The sequence below is a fragment of the Trachypithecus francoisi genome, unplaced genomic scaffold, assembly GCF_009764315.1.
Source record: "Trachypithecus francoisi isolate TF-2019V2 unplaced genomic scaffold, Tfra_2.0 Lachesis_group2, whole genome shotgun sequence".
Lineage (NCBI taxonomy): Eukaryota > Metazoa > Chordata > Mammalia > Primates > Cercopithecidae > Trachypithecus > Trachypithecus francoisi.
Genome location: NW_022681465.1, coordinates 67159005 through 67178576, shown reverse-complemented (window position 1 = coordinate 67178576; position 19572 = coordinate 67159005). Strand labels below are relative to the sequence as shown.

The following is a 19572-nucleotide window of genomic DNA, read 5'->3' as shown; positions in this document are numbered from 1 at the left end:
TGAATTCATTTGCTAGTTAGAAAGCATTGAGGCCCTTTTTTTTGCTTCATACAAGTTTGTTTGAGAAAAATAAATTATAATTCTAAGAGATTCAATTTTAAGTGAATTTTTTATTGGAGTAGAACACATAGAAAGTTTTCCAAATTATGTGTCTGTCATGAGGTGACTCTTCACAAATTGAGTATATTCCAGATCAAGAAACAGAATACTATCAGTGCCCTAGGAGCTCTCCTTGTCCCCCTCCAGCAACTGCCCCCCTGAAGGGAGCCACCATCCTGACTTTCAACAATTTATGTTCATTTTTTCTCTTTTGAACTTCATATAAAGTGTACAGTACATAGCCATTTAGTTCTTGCTTTTTTTTTTTTTTTTTTCAGGCTTAATTCACTTTATTTTTCTTGTATAAAAACCCTATGTTGTAGCCACAGCTGGAGCCTGGGTCTGCTGCATGGAGACTCTGGTGTGGGTCTTGACAAGGTCACCTTGGTCAGTGAATTCCTGATAGGGAGACTTGGTAAATACAGTCTCCTTCCAGAGGTCAGGGGTCAGGTAGCTGTAGGTCTTACAGATGGCATCAAAGGTGGTCTTGGCGAAGTTGCCCAGGGTGGCAGTGCAGCTCCGGGCTGAGGTGTAGCAGTCATCAATACCAACCATCATGAGCAGCTTCTTGGGCACAGGCGCTGAGACTAAGCCAGTGCCCCTGGGTGCCGGGATGAAGCGCACCACCGCAGAGCCACAGCGGCCTGTCACCTTGTAAGGGATGGTATGGGGCTTGACAATCTTGTTCCCCCAGTAGCTTCTGCGCACAGGGACAATGGAGAGTTTGGCCAGGGTGACGGCCCCACGGATGGCGGCGGCCACCTCCTTGGAGCACTTAACACCCAGGCCTACGTGGCCATTGTAGTCCCCGATAGCAACAAACGCCTTGAACCTGGTGTGCTGGCCACCATGGGTCTGCTTCTGCAGGGGCATAATCTTCAAAACCTCGTCTTTGAGAGAGGCCCCCAAGAAAAAGTCAATGATCTCAGATTCCTTAATGGGCAGGGAGAAGAGGTAGATCTCCTCCAGGGACTTGATCTTCATGTCCTTGACCAAGCAGCGCAGCTTGGTGACGGGCATGCACTCCTTATCCTTGGCCTCGCCTCCGTGAGCTCCGCACCTCGGCCCCGGCCCGGCCCGGTCCACGACCGCGACCCCGGCCCCAGATGCCACTGCCTAAACCTCCACGGAAGCCACCGCGGTTCCCCATCCCAGGGCCACTAGGGCTTCTGGGCGCCCCGCTGCAGGGGCGTCATCCGCCATTTAGTGTTTTCTCGGAGAAAAAGAGCTAGTTCTCGCTTTTTATGCTTCACATTATATTTGTGAGATTCACCCATGTTGTTGTATATATTTGTGGCTCATTTATTCTTATTTCTATAAAGTATTCGGTTGCATTATATTAATTAAAAACAAATCAAACTTAGATAAGGAGAGACTTTATTCAAAAAGACTATTGCAATAGGAAGAACATGTCAACCTCAGATATCTGCAAGTGTCTCAAAATCAAACAGAAAGAAGCTTTTCCTTTTTATGGAGGGAGAAGGACCAGCCAGACCTTTGTGGAGAAGGGCATAGAGTGTGGGCAAGCAGGCGGCAAAACCAGGATATTCCAATAGGAAGTGTTTTTATCTGTGGTCAGTTGATTTTCAGGATGAGCTGTTAACAGATGTTCTGCGCCTTAGTGTTTCAGCGCTTGCTTAAACTTGCAGAAGAGCCAAAGTCTAGGAATCTTTGTGGAGGAGAGAAGCCTGACTAAAGTTTGGTCAAGCCAAAGCAGAGGGTAAGAAACGAACTATTGTGAACACGTGGTCAGTTCCCCTTGTTGCTTAAGACAAAGTGTGTTTTTAAACACCACTAGGGATGGAATAAGAGTCATTGTGAAGCTGAGTCATTTTCAGGGGTGGGCTGGTCTTCATGTTCTTGACCTTGAATGACCAGCTGTCACGTTGTGAGCATGCTGTCTGTCTGACAGCTGGTGGAGGGTCTTAGAGATCAGGCACTTAGCATAAGGTACACCTTGTGATGTGATCTGCTTGGTCCAAAGGTCTTGAGAAAGCTCTCTACCTCTCTATTTGCAAGATCTACATCTACCTATAATGGCTCTGCTCCCTAGAAGTATTCAACATCTGTTGTTCCTGTAGCCCAGAGTGAATCAGAAATGTGAATGAGAATGTTTTGAATGTGGGGATTGTCAATGGCTTGGGAGGCTGTGGGAAAGGCAAGAAAACTTTCCCCAAATTGAGGATATCAACTTGGATATAGTACATGTGCACCAGTTATCGTGGCCAGGACTGATATGTGACTTCTTCCTCAAATTCTGGACAGTTCCTGCTCCACTTGAACTCTCTTGTCCATTATTCTCCATGCTACTTTTGTGATGAAGAAAGACAGAATAAATACCTCAGCTGTGTTTGCAAAAAGCCTGGTTCTAACTAGCCTTCCTTGGCCAAGTGCCCACTGATGTAGTGAAGTCAAAGAGCATTTGTCTTCAAGATTCAATTGCCTATGAAAGTCAATAATAAGTTTAATTATGTCACACTGAAACTTTGTGAAATATAAGATACTGGTTTTCAGAAAATTGACTCATTGAGAAATTCGTAAGACTCACCAAATTCCACAGTCTCCACAACCTCTTTCACCTTCTGCTCAAGCAGAGGAGGAGGGCATATGGAGACAGGTCTTGAGTGCAATTGGAAAACACAGTGAGTCATTTTTGCTTGTCCATTCCTATTTGAAAGAAAATATCATTTCAGTGATTTAATTTTTGCTACAAAACCTGGCTTAGTCCTGGAACTGTAAGTGCTTCCACACCTACTATTATTAAACCCATCATTAAGAGTCACTTATTTTTTGGTAATTGGAATTGCATGTTTGAGAGAGTAAACTAAAACCACCTTGTGACCTGGCTGCTACCTCGTTGGGGCAGTTCTATCCCAGAAAGTGGTTACTTAAAGAATATTGTTATGACAATAGGTGAGATGATGTCCACACCCTGAGCCAGAGTTATTTTAAAGACAGTCCGTGGTAAGTGAATCACATGTTTATCTTATAGGGAAAATATGGATTGCACATTTTTCTGTTTATAAAGAGGAAGAAAAGAAACATCGTTGCCTAGAAAACTCTCTGCTGAGAAATGCCTAGTGGTAATGGTATAATTTTGATGCCATGTGACAATTGGATTGAGAAATCTAATATTGCAGGCAGCATTGTAGAAGAAAGTTAAGATAATTTATAGCTCATTCTGAGTGATGATCCAGCTTTGGGTTGTCCTGGTTCCTGGATTTTCTTCCTTCTCTTTCCAAAAGCTTGTTTAGGGACGATTTTATTGCTCATTAGCACCTCGCTAAGACAGCTGGCAAGAAACGATGGAGATGGAATTTGCATCATTCAATGCATTTGTATTTTTTGGATTCATAGAAGATTTCTGAAGAAAAGAGCACCAAAATAACTGTGAAATGAGGTTTGAAGACCTCTGGGAAGTTTAATAACGTATCTTGTCCTTACGCCACAGCAATTATAAGTGCATCTATTTGACTGCCTTTATTGTAAGCACCTTTCTTAGATTCCCAAAGCAAATCCCATAATGCCACAAACGATATCAGGGCCTCTGACATAGACCTTTTCTAAGTGCTGGGGACTGGCCTGTGATAAATAGTTGATCACTTTCCAGCCCTTATTGGTTCCTTTGTGATTTCATCCCTGTGGGGCTCTTCCAACATCAAGCTTCCAATTTGAGGGCGTCCACAAAACCAACTGACAAGTACAGGAATCAAATACTATACTGTAATGTTTATTCTTTGCAGTGTGATCACTTGGTGTTTGATTTGTTTTCTGGCTTGCCTTTGAGAGCCTTTGTTTTCTGGATTCTTGGCTGTCTTGCCCCTCCCAGTGACAAGCAGCACATGGCTTTGTTTCTCCATAATCTCCATAATCGACACCACTGTTTGTGCTGATGAAGTACATCCACTAAGCCTCTCGTGTAGAGCAACTTACTTTACTTTCTAGAAGTTGGGGGAGAGAGAGGTGAACAGATGCTCTGTTGTGTCTCATATTCAGAACTTATTGGTGACCCTAGGAGAGAACACATTGTGACTTTCTTTTGGAAATGTCAACACCTTACACATATCAGACCAGAATTTGTCTTCTATGCCAAATCCAACATAAACTTATCTCTTGGAAGAGAGATACTGCTCTTCTGGATGGCTTGGAAACTCGATGGGAAAAGCTGTGACAGCAGCTGCCTCATCGCTAGACCTAACATTTGTCCTCCCTTTAGTATCAGTGTGATTTGTAATCAAATTCAGTTAATGAAACTGGTATTCTTTGATTCCTTTTTAGTAGAAAGTGATGGGGGACAGTTTTTACAATTACACCTGAGGCAAAATTTCAATGTGAATGTTCAGCCATGTGAAATGATTCAGAAGTGAACTTTCCAATTTGATGCTAATACACATCTATAGTGGCACTTTACATTTTCTTATTCCAAATCCCATATTATTAGCAAAGCAAAGGGGAAAAAATGAGATCCCTAGTAGTACATTTGTCCTGTGTTGAAGGGGCCAGGTAGAAGTTTCCATTGCAGTTGTGGACCGAATTGCATCCCCCTGAAATTCTTATGTTGAAACACTCAATATGACTGTACTTGGAGAAAGGATCTTTCAGGAGGTAATTAAAATTAAATGAGCTCATAAGGGTGGGACCCTAGTCCAATATGACTGATGTCCTTGTAAGAAAGAAGAGAGACAGCAGAGATGCACACATGCATGGAGAAAAGACCATGTGAGGGCACAGTGACCAGGGAACCATCTGCAAGCTGAGGAGAGAGGCCTCAGGAGAAACTCCTACCCAGCTGACACCTTGATCTTGGCCTTCCAGCTTCTAGAACTGTGAGAAATATATTTCTGTTGTTTAAGCCACCCGGCCTGTGGTATGTTGTTATGGCAGTCCTAGATGACTGATACAATTGTCAAAAATGTCTTCTTGGGAAAAGGTGAGAAAGTCAAGCCTTTGAGCTTTTGGTTAAATTTATCTTTTGTGGATTCTATGGATTTAATTTGGTTGCTTTGAACAAAAATAATGTAGTCCTTTTATAAAAATCATATCAGAGCAGCAATAGAAGAGCATAATTTTGAGTTCCTTAGAAGTTCAAATCAAGACTCACCAGATGGGTGGGGTAGGCTTTGATGTATTTGACATGCGAGGAACCTGGTGGAATGTTGGGCATGATTATTTCAACCAGAAACACCTAAAGAAGGAAATGTACTAGTGTCCTCATTGTGGTTGTGTTATGTTGATCATTCCATAAGCTATATCTTTCTCTTTCCTATCTGCATCTCCCAGATTTTCTTCAGTGTGCTGGCATATCTTTTATAATGGAAAACTAAAACATAATTGGCTTGAAAACTTTATATATGTGTCTGTGTAGGTATATACATAACATTTTAAGTGGGAACTAAATGGTGAGGACACATGGACACATGGAGGGGAAACAACACACACTGGGGCCTTTCAGAGAATGGAGGGTGGGAGGAGGGAGAAGATCAGGAAAAACAAGTAGGTACTGGGTTTAATACCTGGGTGATGAAATAATCTGTACAACAAATCCACATGACACAAGTTTACCTGTGTAACAGACCTGCACATGTACCCCTGAACTTAAAAGAATTATGCTGCACAGGAAAAAAAGAAGCTTGTCGTATGCTTGCCATGATGTGAACGTACTTGCTCCTTTGGCCTGACTGAATAAACAGGCTCCAGTAACCAGGGAAACCATTTTACTCCCAGAATCAACAATAGGATGGAGCCTTGCTGTCTAGGATAAGATAGGACTGGCTATTCATTCTAAGGCCTTCCTTCCTTCTTCTTGACCTACAAGCTGGCCTCCCTGCAGCTCTCTTATCTTCAACTTGTAGGGAGCATACTCCAGCTCAGAGAAAAACTGCTTCTCTCTTCCCTAGGCACCTCCTTCTGTTTCATTACCTCTTACCAGTTGCGACACAGTCCAAGGTTGTGATTCCAGACAGCAGTGGGCTTGAACATTCCCTCCACACTTTTAGCAAGTCCAGAGGTTATCCAAACAGCTGGTGGCAAAGAGAAGTATCTCTCAAATGATAATACAAAAAAAAATCAACAACTAAAATTGAGACTGCCCTGGGCACCCAACAACTGTGCTGATTGATCTCACTATATATCCATGACCGCTAACCTCAAATGGGCAATCCTACCACATATGCCTAGTTTATTCACCTTTCTATTTTCCTAAATTACTAGTTCACATCCTTTTCTCTACCCCCAAATCTCCTACTCCCCCACCTTCCCCATTATTCTCATTTATAACATTATATTCTCATTATAACATTTACAGACATCATAGAAGCAGTCACCATCAACTTTCCACCATCAAATCTATCAATTCATACCTACATTCAGTACCCAAACTGCAGTTCTTCAGCTACGTTGAATTTACTATCATTGCTTTACCAAAGACTAGTCCCCCTCCACCTGGATCCCATATCCTCTAACCTGCTCAGTTATCTTGTTTCTTGTATTATCCTCTCTCTAATGAGTACTCTCATCAGCACAGAAACACTGATACTAAATTAACTTTTCAGAGCCCCAGCCCCACCAGTAAGAATAAGAGCATTTAGATTCTAAATACTCTTATTTGTATTTATAGATCCTAAATATTTAGATTCTTCCACAAACTCTGTAACCCCCTTTCCTCTTCTTTCTTCCTTAAAGCCTTCTTGCCTCACATATGCTATTTTATTTTATTAGACATGGTACAAAGAAAAACATAATTGTGAATTTAGTCCCTGTTTTCGCCAATGATTCTCTCACTGGCTTGTGGATACAACACTCTTTCTAAAATGTGGCCAGCTTTCTAGAAAACGCTACCTGAAGATGCGGAAGGATAAGTAGTGTCAATTCTCCATTTATTAACAACAATTTGAAGCGTATTAACCAAATTCAGATTTATTTCAAGATAAGTGAATCTTGGGAAACAATCAAAAAGATTGTTTAATGGTAAGAAAATTAGACCTAGATTTATCTCCAGGCTTATTAAGCTGAAGAAAGACTTAAGAATGTTCTTTTTTAAGTAGGAGAATTATTCATTTGACAATGATTAACTGATTATCAATTGCATCAGTAACGAAGAAAAAATGGATGTTAATAGAACCATGAGCATTAGTGTATTTCTTAATCTTTAGGGATTGAAATGTATTACTCAATAAGTTTTAGCATTTTTTGCCCTAGAGTAGATATTTTCATATAAAACATAACTGCCTCATTAGAATGGCTGTTCTTGAAGTCAGGGGAAGGTAATAGATTCTCTCTCCAAGACTCTTTTACCTCTATGATTCTGAAATGTTTTATGCTATCATATCAGAGTTATTTTTCCTTTAGTCAAATGAGTTTTTTCTGTTCCCCAAGCTGTGATGAACTCTCAAGAAGCAGGTACATTAACATTTCTAATCCAAACATTTGAAATCCAAAATGCCCCCAAATCCGAAACTTGTTGAACACTGACATTATGCCACAAATGGAAATTTCCACATCTGACTTCAAATTGCAGGTGCAAACTACACGGCTTATTCGACATTCCCAAGGGAGAAATGACCCTCCCACCCCCCATTTAGCTGCATTATGTCTTTTCTGCATGCAGCATGATGGTGATGCCAAACAACCACAGATTGTCCACATGGGTGGCCGAGGTAGTGACACCTTTGCTTCCCAATGGGTCAATGTGCTCAAACTTTGTTTCATACACAAAATTATTTAAAATATTATATAAAATCACCTTTAGTTTATATATATAGGGTGTATATGAAATATACATGAATTTTGTGTTTAGATTTGGGTCCTATCCCCAATTATATATATTCAAGTATTCCAAAATCCAAGAAAAATCCAAAATCTGAAATACTTCTGATCCCAAGCATTTCAGACAAGGCATGCGCTACCTGTAGCAGAAATGGAATTAAACTGCTTCCAGCTCTCGTGTCCTTTATCTGCTCACCTGAGCAGGTCCTTCTGTGAATGGTATTCTTATCACACAACTACAAGGAATTTTGCTCTTTTGTTTCTATTCCTTCTCTTTTATGAGACAAAGTGACAGAAGCCATCAAGGTTTAACTATTTTTCACATTTTTACAACTCTGTGCGTTCTTGTGTAACTGGCAAATACCGTGAAGTGGTATTAATTACTGCACAGAGGAAGCCTTCAACTCACAATAGATTTTACCGTACAATGGTCATGAATGCAAAGAGTGCATCTGACCTTTAATTCATCTGCTCCCAGCCTTAGTTAGTGGCCACAGGAATCCAGGAGCAATGTTATGTCCATGAACATGAAAGCATTGACTTTGACAGGAACTCCAATTTAAGTTTGTGCTTCTTCCATGCTCCTAGCAGAGGTAAGCCTTTTTGCTATATAATTTATGTGATTACTTTTTAAACTACAATGCAGAAAAAACTGCATACCTGGTAAGATGCACTAACCATGACAAAGCTGTAACACACTATGCGCTACAGAAGAAAACCAGTAAATTGCCTGGATAATTTGGGCAAAAGAAGAAAAAAAAGTCCACATTTACATGAAATATCCAAGTAATTCTAATTTAGTACTTTGAGGCCTTTAATATCTAGATGATGGTACTTCTGTTTAATGCCTTCTGGATCTGAGTGATGTCTTCAGTGGAGGAAATTTTTCATTGAATTTTTCAATCATGGAGGTGATTTTTTTTTAAAATGTTGTAAATAACTAAAATCACTTGGAGTGATATCTAATAAGTAAAACAGTTTACCACATTTTATTTCATGTTTCTGAGACTGAATCAAGGTGTAACTTTAAAATAAAAATGTTGATTGTCTTAGCTGGCTTATAGCAGTCCCTGGGGAGCAGTTGAGTGATGGCTGCTCTTCTGCCAGAATAAGGGTTGCTGGAATGAAGGTGCTATTTTGAAGGGCAATATTATTGATATGCTTAGGTTTTGTTTTAGAATAAACAAAAAAGTTTTATTCCCTTCTTCTCAGTCATAGCGCTTCTTAAAAGTAGATCCCCCCTTTTTTAAAAGAATTTTTCTAATATCTCTTGCAGTCTCTCAAGCCTCTTTTAGTGTCACAATGTCAAAGCCACTAGTTAGTGTCAACAAAAGAGTCAAACTCTGCAAAACATTTGAAGAGATTTATTCTGAGCCAAATATGAGTGACTATGGCCCGTGACACAGCCTTCAGAAGGTCCTGAGAACATGTGCCCAAGGTGGTCGGGGTGCAGCTTGGTTTTCTGCATTTTAGAGAGGCAGGAGACATCAATCAAATACGTCTAAGAAATACATTAGTTTGGTCCAGAAAAGCAGGACAACTCAAAGGGTCTAGGGGGTGGGCGGGGTCTTCCAGGCTATAGGTAATTTTAAACCTTTTCTGACAATTGGTTGAGTTTGTCTAAAAACCTGGGATCCACAGAAAGGAAATGTTCAGGTTAAGATAAAGATTGTGGAGACAAGGTTCTTTTGAAGTCTTACAGTGGCTGCCCTTAGAGACAATAGATGACAGATGTTTCCTATTCAGATTGTTAAAAGGTGCTAGACTTTCAGTTAATCTCTTTAGGATTGGGAGGGCCTGGAAGAAAAAGAGCTAGCTATGTTAATAGAGATTCTTTACAGATGCAAAATTTCCCCCACAAAGGGCAGCTTTGCTGGGCCATTTCAAGACATGGCAAAGAAACATGTTTTGGAGTAAAATATTTTTATTTTCTTCCTTGTCTCGTAATGTTATTGATATAGGAGTTAGAGATTACTTAGGCAGATAGTAAGGGTATGGAAGTTCTCGGTAAGGTTTTACTTTTAATGAAAAGCAGCCCCAAATCATTTTCCTTTCTAACAAAGAGCAGCCTGTAAAATCCACCTGCAGAAATAGATGCCAGTAGTTGTGCCAATCATGTTCAAAATGGCATTTCCATCTTCCCTTCTCTGCCAGCCGGGTGTATAGTAAGGAGTAGACAAGATGGCACTGGCCAACAGGCCTTTTGCATAATATGATTAGGGAGGGGTGACCACCTTCCCCGTGCAGCATGTAAATGTCACACCTGGCCGAACCAATCTGTGGGCCCTGTGTAAATCAGACACCACCTCCTCAAGCCTGCCTATAAAATCTGCTGCATTGGCCACTTTTCCCATTTTTTCTATATAATTTATGTGATTACTTTTTAAACTATAATGCAGAAAAAACTGCCTACCTGATAAGATGCACTAACCATGACAAAGCTGTAACACACTATGCACTACAGAAGAAAACCAGTAAATTGTCTGGATAATTTGGGCAAAAGAAGAAAAAAAATCCACCTCTCTCAGACACCTTTCTCACAAGAGAGAGCTGCTGTGCTCTCTTCTTTCTTCTGCCTATTAAAATCCACTCCAGAGTGGATTACACTCTGTGTGTGTGTGGCCGTGTCCTTAATTTTCTTGGCGTGAGACAACAAACCCCAGGTATTCAACCCCAGACAACAATGTCACTTCATTATGCCAGAGTCAGGTTGGAAAGTAAGTCATGATATATAGGGTTAAATAAAATCCATCTGATGAGAATTTATGGTTTGTAGGACATGACTCCCCAGACCCCTTAGATAGGAATTTGGGCAAAATTTAAAAAATATCAGAACTTAGTCCTCATTAGAATTCAGAGTTCTGTATGCAGGAAGGGACAGTGCAACTCTCCTGGCCTCAGCTTGTCAAATAACCATCAAGTGCCATGTCCTTTGCCCCAGCTGCCCGCAGCATGCCATCCTAATGCCAGCCTTGTCACGAAGTGAAGTATTCAAGCTGCACAGCTTGGGAGAGGGGTCCAACTGGTGCATTTTAAGAAGCCTTGGTGAGAGTTAAATCTCGAAAAGTTGATGATGTCTCTCTGGAAGCACCCATTTAACATTCCATGTTACTGGAATTTCCAAGAAGACAGAATTACATTTATATTAATACTATGCTTCATGAGATGTTACATTTTTTCTTGGTGTGGAGGAGACTGCCAGTGTTCTGCCTGCCATTACTGTGTGACCCTCCCCTGTCTTCTGTGTGCTCTTGCTTCCAAAGCTCACACCAATTTTCTTGGAGGGCTACCAAAGTGCTCCTGGGCCTCAGCCCACACAAGCACAGAGCTGAAAGTCCCCAAGCACCTCTCAACAAGTGACTGACTGGTGCAGGAGTATGAGGCACAGCTTTCTTGCCCTGGGGTCAAGAAAAATGCCGAGAAGATGGGCACAAAATGGGAGCCAAGGAATTCTAATTTCTATCTGTCACTTATCAGCCCAACACTAGTGACCCTAAACAGCTCATTTTTAAAAATCCCCTGTAATCTATTACATAAAGCTTAGTCAGATTTATATGAATGCTTTATTCAGATTTATGTCAGTCAGTCAATAACTTGCATTGAGGATTCCGTGTAGACAGAATACTGTGCTTATATTTAGATTCTATAAAGGATACATGAACATCTATCCTGAGGCATATATAGCTGCCAATATATTCTGTTTGTTCTTCTCTGGTTGATGAGGGAAGTGTCTCATTCCTATGAATTCCATTGAACTTTACAATGCCTTACAACGTATATGCCTATGGAAAATTATCAATGGCATTTGGAAATACAAGGTCCAGAGTTGAGATCATAGCCAGAGAATAGAGAATGGTTTGCTTGCTAAACAGGTTACAGCAGGGGAGGGAGAAAGGAGTCTCAGGGAAGGCTCTCCATTAGTAGACTCTAGGTAGAAGATTACCCAGAGATTAAAACAGAGCAGGTAGGAAGACCTACTACCTAGGAAAACATAGTGTCACAGAAGATAAAAAGAAGTGCTTTGAGAAAGATGCAATAAGAAATTGTGCTTCTTCATGAGAAAATTCAATCTTATCAGTCCTCCTTCACAGTGCTAGGGCTGCCTCATGCACCACTCCTGTTGCTGCTGCGTCTCCCAAGGAACTTGTGTGTTTCTGATTTTATCTTTGTACCTAATACTCTATTTCCATGACACTGTATTTGATAGTAGGGAACATCATCATCACCTTTTCTGAAGTTAGTTTGGCAGGCAGTCTTCTCTTGCAAATATCATCACAAGCTCTAGTGAGCTTCATGGGCCCCTCCTCAATCCTTACTTTGGCTAGTTGTCTCTTGATATCTGAATGCCAAACAACAGCATCTACTGTAGCAGCAATAGCCAACAAATGCACAAGTTAAGTAAAAAGAAAAGCAAAATGAATTTCCAAAAACTGGAGGTATTTAATATAAATTTTAAAACATATTCAATGTCTTAGTGGTTTTCACCGTTGATTTCAGCCAAATGGGCAGGAACATTTTCAAGTTCAATTGTTTCTGGGCTGCTATATTCCTGTCCTGTTGTGGCCTTAAGAAATGTTCACATTTGCAAGTTGCACCAGATACTATCAGATCTAGTTCTCTCCCTGGGGCCTAAGGATGCTCTTCTTTTTCATCTTTTATTTTGATCACAGAGGTGTTTTCACAGAGTTTATCCCCAGTAGTAAATTACATTCCAATTCTTTGCGTCAGAACAACGTTTTCACATGCACACCCACGTCCAGGTTGCTGTGTTGCTACCAGTTTTGCCTACGGGTGCAGGTGTTTTTGGAGATGAGAATAAAACCTCTCAAAACCACAAGAACATGGAACAGTAAGAACTGATAATTATTAAAAGATGGTTTTCCAGGCTTTGAAGAAGTTTCACCCAAAAGACAACAGTCTTTTACTATTTTCACTTAACAACAAGAACAGACCTAAGTACAAGCATTTAAATTAGAAGGAAGAAAATCCCAACAATGCTGACGTATGGTATACATTGGAAGTGGTTCCAAAAGCTGAATGTGAAATATTCTTCTAGGAAGATGTTAGAAATTGAACAAATTTGCACCAGTCTAGGAGGGTTTGGGTAAAGAGGGGTTCAGCAACCTCTATGTCCCTTCTCAGCTGCGTAATTCACAATAATACTGAATCACTATGAGCTTCAAAGTCACAGTCTTTAGCTATCCAAAATAATTCATGGAAAAGCATTTACAGTAGTGTAGGCACTGCTTTTTCATAGTACTCAAATGGCATGGTGGTTTTGGTTGGCACTGAAAATTAAGTGAAAGGAATTCTGGATTTTATAAAAATTAAAGTAAAACAAGTGAAAAATATTATCTGGAATATGTATAACAATTTATTTGCAATCTCAGATAAAGTTATGTGATATTGTCACCTCAGTTAGCCTCATGTATCTTGAAGCAGCTCTGATGTTCACGTTCAGGAAATAGTTATTGAGCCTGTAATTCAGGACTCTGTGCTAGGCATTGGAAATGCAGTGATGAATGAAGTAAAGCATCTACCACCATGAAGCTTATAATCTTCTGGAGATAGAGTTTAAAGAAACAAACAGATAAATTACCAACTGCAGAATACAAGAAGGAAATAAACAAGACATCATGATAGAGCATTACCGTGAAGATTTACAGTCATCAGAGAGTCTCCTAAGTCATTTCTTGGTTATACAAAAGGATCCAACATGTTGTTTTAATGTAATTTATTAAACTATATGAAATTGCCATAATTTGGCCATATTTAAGCTAAAAAATGGCAATTTTGATGGGCAACCTAACAAAAAGAAGCTATGCCTTTATATTTAAACTAGTCAATTTGAAAAAATGCATTTATAAAAAATAGTGTGACTCTCATTCTCTAGACATGCACATGCAAACAAATAAACATATTTAGTGTCTTTCTGCTTTTTCTAAAAACCTGAAAACTGGCAAAAGCTGGGACAGAGAACAAGTTTGAGGCAGGGCAGATTGTTATTGCTGTATCCAGGATGAGAAAACTGAGACCCAGAGACCTTAAGTGACTTTTCAGCAATCCCTCAGTGGTGTCGCAAGTATTTTAAACTAGAGCTAATAGCTGCCTAGCTATTATGCTTCTCCCTATTATTTAATTGACTGTACTTCACAATCAAATTTGTTGTTTTTCCCTGTCCTTGTATTTTTATATTTTATCAAAAGATGGCCTTGCCCAGTTGTGGCTGAGACTGGTATGTGTTAGTCAAGTTCCAAATTTCCTTTTCCTCGAGGACACAGCTAGACTATATTTCATGGCCTCCCTTGCAATGAGGCACATGCATTTACTTAAGCTCTGGTAATGGAATGGAGTTGGAAGTGATGTGTCCTCTCCAGGCCAGGCTCATGAACTCCTTCTACATAATGCTCCACACATTCTCTCCTTCTGCATCTGCTGGAAGGAGAAAGGATTTTAAGGTCTTGGAAGAAGTTAGAGCCACAGGATTGAAGAAGACTGAACTTGGAATGACTATATGGAAAGTGACTAGAGCAAAAACAAACATCTGTCTGAATTCTCTGGGGCAAATAATACATTCTAATTATATTAAGCCATAAGATTTTTAGAGATTTTTGTTATGGTAGCGAATGTCACTTGCTTTAACTAATACTGTGACATTGTTATTTTTAAGTGGCTTTTGTTAGTATTCTGTAGGCATAGCCTGAGTTAGAAGGTGTGTTACTTTTTTATGGATGCTGTAATGAATTGCCACAAACTTGGTGGCTTAAAATCACACAAATTTATTATCTTGTTGGTCTGTAGGTCAGAAGTCCAACATGGCTCTCGTTAAGCTAAAATCCAGATGCCCTTTCTGGAGGCTCTAGAGGAGAATCTGTTTTCCTCTCTTTCCCAGCTTCTAGAGGCTGTCCACATTTCTCGGCTCGTTGCCTCTTCCCATCTTCAAAGCCCTTGATGGCTGGTCACATCTTTTGTATCACATTACTCTGACACTGACTCTTCCACTTTCCTTAGCCACGTGAATGGTCTTGTGATTACACTGGGCTCATCTGGCTTATCTAGCATAATCTCCCAGTCTTAAAGGTCATCTTAACTAGAAATCTTAACTCCATCTGCAAGCTTAATTCTCATTTGCCATGTATCCTAACATAATCACAGATTTGGGGGATTAAGACACAGACCAGACAGCTTTGGGGGTCCTTTATTCTGGCTACTCCCCAAGGGTACCTAAAACATTGCTTTAAGATACAACATAAAGGTGGAATCTAACCTTAAACTTAAACTGAGGATGAACATGTTTACCCAGATCTTCATTATATTTTGATATCTCTCAGGATAAAATTATTGTGCCTCTTACAAATACTAAAATGATACTGGCGACCAAAAGTGTCTTTAAATAATTAAGAGTATATATACCTAACACCACATAATCATTATTTAATTTGTACATTCTCTAGAGTTCCATATTTTTCCAAGATAGAACGTGACCAAATTTGAGCCACAATTCAGGATAATCTCACCAGCTGGGAAAAATTAGGAAAAGTAATGGTGTAAACATTTTTTGTCAGGTAAACATTTTTCAGAGGGTCAGTCTTTGCATCTTTTTAGGATCCTCAATTAGAAAGAACTTCTACTATGTGTGTATGCGTATACACAGTCATATATGTGCATGCATTCACCCCTGAGAAACATAGCCACCTCTCCCCCAGAAAAAAAAACAGAGTTTGAGGAAGAAAAAAGAAGACTTGAACTGAAGTTATAATGAGAAAAGACACTGCAAAAATAACATTGTGGCTTCTGTGGGATCCCATATTTATCCTCTCAGATGCTTCCAGAGCAAACATAGTCCATTTATAAATGAAAGGAGGATTTTGCTGTCAACCTAGAAGCTTCACCTGAGATCTGGGGAAAGAAAGCCCCACCCTCGCTCTTTTAGTCTCTTACCTCATTGCCTGGGAGCAAACACTCCCACCCCTAAAACTCAGTCTTGGTCTCTGAAAATGTAGGCATAGGCATCTTTGCTTAGCTTTGCAGTACGGAAAAGGAAAGCAGTTAATATGTAAATCTCCTCAAGAGATAGTTTCAACACAGTTTTGTAACGTCAATGATTATAACTGAAATAAGGTTTCTCTTGAATGAAAGATCATATCTTCCTGGACTCTAGTCTCAGGATGGAGTACAGAGACTCTACCTGTTATTCAAAATTTGCCTGAGCACCACAGGAGAGGTGAAAAGGGAAAATCAGTGGTTAGGAAGGAGAGGTGCCCCCTGCTAATATCCTGAGGGCTCAAGAACAGAATGAAGACTGGATGCAGTGGCTCATGCCTGCAATCTCAGCACTTTAGGAGGCTGCAGCAGGTGGATCACTTGAGCCCAGGAGTTCGAAACCGGCCTGGGCAGTATGCGGAAACCCCATCTCTACAAAAGCACACACACACACACACACACACACACACACACAATAAATAAATAAATAAATAAATAAATAAGCAAACAAACAAACAGGGCATGGAGGCACATACCTGTGGTCCCAGTTACCCAGGAGGCTGAGGTGGAAGGATCACTTGAGCCCAGGAGGTTGAGGCTGCAATAAGCACTCGAGCCCAGGAGTTCGAGACCTGCCTGGGCACTATGCTGAAACCTTGTCTCTACAAAAACGCACACACAAAAAAACAAATAGTAGGGCATGGAGGCGCACACCTGTGGTCCCAGCTACCCAGGAGACTGAGGTGGGAGGGTCACTTGAGCCCAGGAGGTTGAGGCTGCAGTGAGCAGCGATGGCACCATTATACTCAGCCTGGATGACAGAGTGAGACCTTGTCTCAAAAATTAAAAAACATATATATTATATATATATATATATATTTTTTTTTTTTTTTTCTGAGACAGAGCCTCCCTCTGTCGCCCAGGCTGGAGTGCAGTGGCGCTAATCTTGGCTCACTGCAAGCTCTGCCTCCCAGGTTCACACCATTCTCCTGCCTCAGCCTCCCAAGTAGCTGGGACTACAGGTGCCCGCCACCACGCCCGGCTAATTTTTTTTTGTATTTTTTAGTAGAGACGGGGTTTCACCATGTTAGCCAGGATGGTCTCGATCTCCTGACCTCGTGATCCACCTGCCTCCGTCTCCCAAAGTGCTGGGATTACAGGCATGAGCCACTGCGCCGGCCAATATATATATATATTTTTTAAACTGTCCAAAAAGATTAAATATAAATATATATTTTTCTTCATATGCATCTATATAACAATAGAAAGAGAAGAGGGTTACTAATTAGGCAGGGATGCCTTTGAATCCTGACTTCACTGTACTTAACTTAGTATCATACCATGAACAAATTCCACAAACCCTCTGAACCTGGGTTTTTTTAATCTTTAAGAGGGTGATACTCATTCCTACTTTCTTTTTTTTTTTTCTTTTTTTTTTGAGAGGGAGTCTCGCTCTGTTGCCCCGGCTGGAGTGCAGTGGCCGGATCTCAGCTCACTGCAAGCTCCGCCTCCCGGGTTTACGCCATTCTCCTGCCTCAGCCTCCCGAGTAACCGGGACTATAGGCGCCCGCCATCTCGCCCGGCTAGTTTTTTGTATTTTTTTTTTAGTAGAGACAGGGTTTCACCGGGTTAGCCAGGATGGTCTCGATCTCCTGACCCGTGATCCGCCCGTCTCGGCCTCCCAAAGTGCTGGGATTACAGGCTTTAGCCACCGCGCCCGGCCCTCATTCCTACTTTCAAAAGAAGACTTCTGTGATGACTAATTGAGAGTATGTTTGTGAGAGGTCCTAACCCAGAACTTGGCTCATGAGACTTAAGAACATTTCAGTACACTTTCACAGCTCCTCCGATACACCTGGGCATATGTGCTCTCAAATCTATTCCTCACCCCTATCCTGTTTTTTCTGTCACAGAGGGCATAGCCCCCTGCAGGCCACTTTCCCCATACTCCCATATCAACTGGCTTCTGACTGGGTTTCACCCATGGGAAATACTTGTGGGAATTAGAAGACAGCGGTTACAGGAACAACCCAAGGTATTTTATTCCCCTCTTCCTGTCCCCAGCCTTTAGTGGTTGCTCTGGTAGCAGCTACATTTTCTTTACGTCCCTTCTAGCAGACAGACCCATGATGATTCCAGCTTTGATCAAGTGGTCTCAGTACCTTAGACATAGGGAGAGCCACTTCCTTCCAGCTGAGGGATGATAATTGCTGGCCTCAGGATTGGCTCACTGAAGCTTATGCAGCCTGATTTGGCTCTCTACTTCTCCATCACTTGTGTTAACTAGTTCCCTCCATCAGAATCCCTGTTTTAGATGCTGAAGGTAGTTTTGGCGTTTCTGGTTAGATCCCAACTAATACAGTTCTTTTCCTCTTTCCTTGGCAGTGAAAGCAGAGGGAGCAATATAAAGATTGGGAAACAACTGCCTCAGATTTACTGAATCCCAGCAGACTTTGCTGTAGCTACCTCCCTATTCTTTAGCTCTTCGGTCTTTCAGTCCTAGTTTTGACTTAACCATCACTTGCTCCCTCTAAGTGATCAATATGATCCAATGATCTATAGAGAAGGAAAGTACCAAGAAGCATCTACCACTACCTCAGTGAGTGGTGTGAAGGGTACCATGGGTCTCTTCAAATAGAAGAGCCAGTTAGTTTAGTTGTTCATCATCCTGAAGCTTAGAAACCAGGGCTTTCTAGTAGGTAAAATAACTGCCAATGGGCTAGAAGTGTTCTGATGTGCAAAGTAGGTGGACAAGATGGGCAGTATTAGTGCCTTGGGAGAAACCACTTCAGGGACCTATTACTCACTTCACTTAGGCATCCGCACAAGTGACACTCAGAGAAGCCTGACCACCCCATCTAGAGCAGCACCATCACCACCATTACTAGTCTCTTTTCTATCACTTCAAAGCACTTGTGAATACCTACATTTATTCCTTTAACATTTGTTGCCTTCTCTAGCAATGGAAGCCTCAGGAGGTCAAGAGCTTTATTTATTTGTCACTAAAAGTCAAGAACTTAGCACTGCACCTGACACTTGTAGTAGACACTCAGAAAATATGTACTGAGTGAATGACTGAATGTGACAGGGTGCCTGGTGTCGGGACCTGCCTTCTCCAGGCTACACAAGCCCTATGTCAGCCAAGGGTATTACCAACTTCTACCTGCAAATCCCAAATTAACCACCAGCTGGTTTCAAGCAATGTGTTATCCTCACTTCTGGGAATTTCTTTTCTTCTTCCTCCTCCTCCTCTTCTCCTTCCTCCTCCTCCTCCTCCCCTCTTTTCTTCTTCTTCTTCTTCTTCTTCTTCTTCTTCTTTTTCTCCTTCTCCTTCTCCTTCTTTTTCTCCTTCCTCTCCTTCTCCTTCTTCTCCCTCTTCTCCCTCTCCTCCCTCTCCTCCCTCTCCTCCTTCTCCTCCTCCTCCTCCTCCTCTTCTTCTTCTTCTTCTTCTTCTTCTTCTTCTTCTTCTTCTTCTTCTTCTTCTTCCTCCTCCTCCTTCTCCTTCCTTCTCCTCCTCCTCTTCCTCTTCCTCTTCTTCTTCTCTCTTCTTCTTCTTCTTCTCTCTTCTTCTTCTTCTTCTTCCTTTTCCTTTTTCTTCTCCTTCCCCTTCTTCTTCTTCTCCCCCTCCTCCTTCTTCTTCTTCTTATAGCCTTATTGAGATATACTGCATATACCATGAAATTCACCCTTTTAAAGTACACAATTCATCAGTTTTTAGATATTCAC

The 19572-nt window shown here is 41.0% G+C and overlaps 1 long non-coding RNA gene and 1 pseudogene across 1 annotated transcript; both read right to left on the bottom strand.

Annotated features, from left to right (window-relative positions):
* Positions 1-389: 389 nt before the first annotated feature.
* Positions 390-1302, bottom strand: LOC117064458 (annotated as a pseudogene).
* Positions 1303-2483: 1181 nt separating this feature from the next.
* LOC117064457 lies at positions 2484-13385 on the bottom strand. The gene is made up of 5 exons (XR_004429469.1): positions 13277-13385; positions 12090-12226; positions 5201-5284; positions 2648-2766; positions 2484-2542 (listed from the first exon to the last, which is right to left on the bottom strand). It is a non-coding gene; the product is annotated as an uncharacterized LOC117064457 (long non-coding RNA).
* Positions 13386-19572: the final 6187 nt, after the last annotated feature.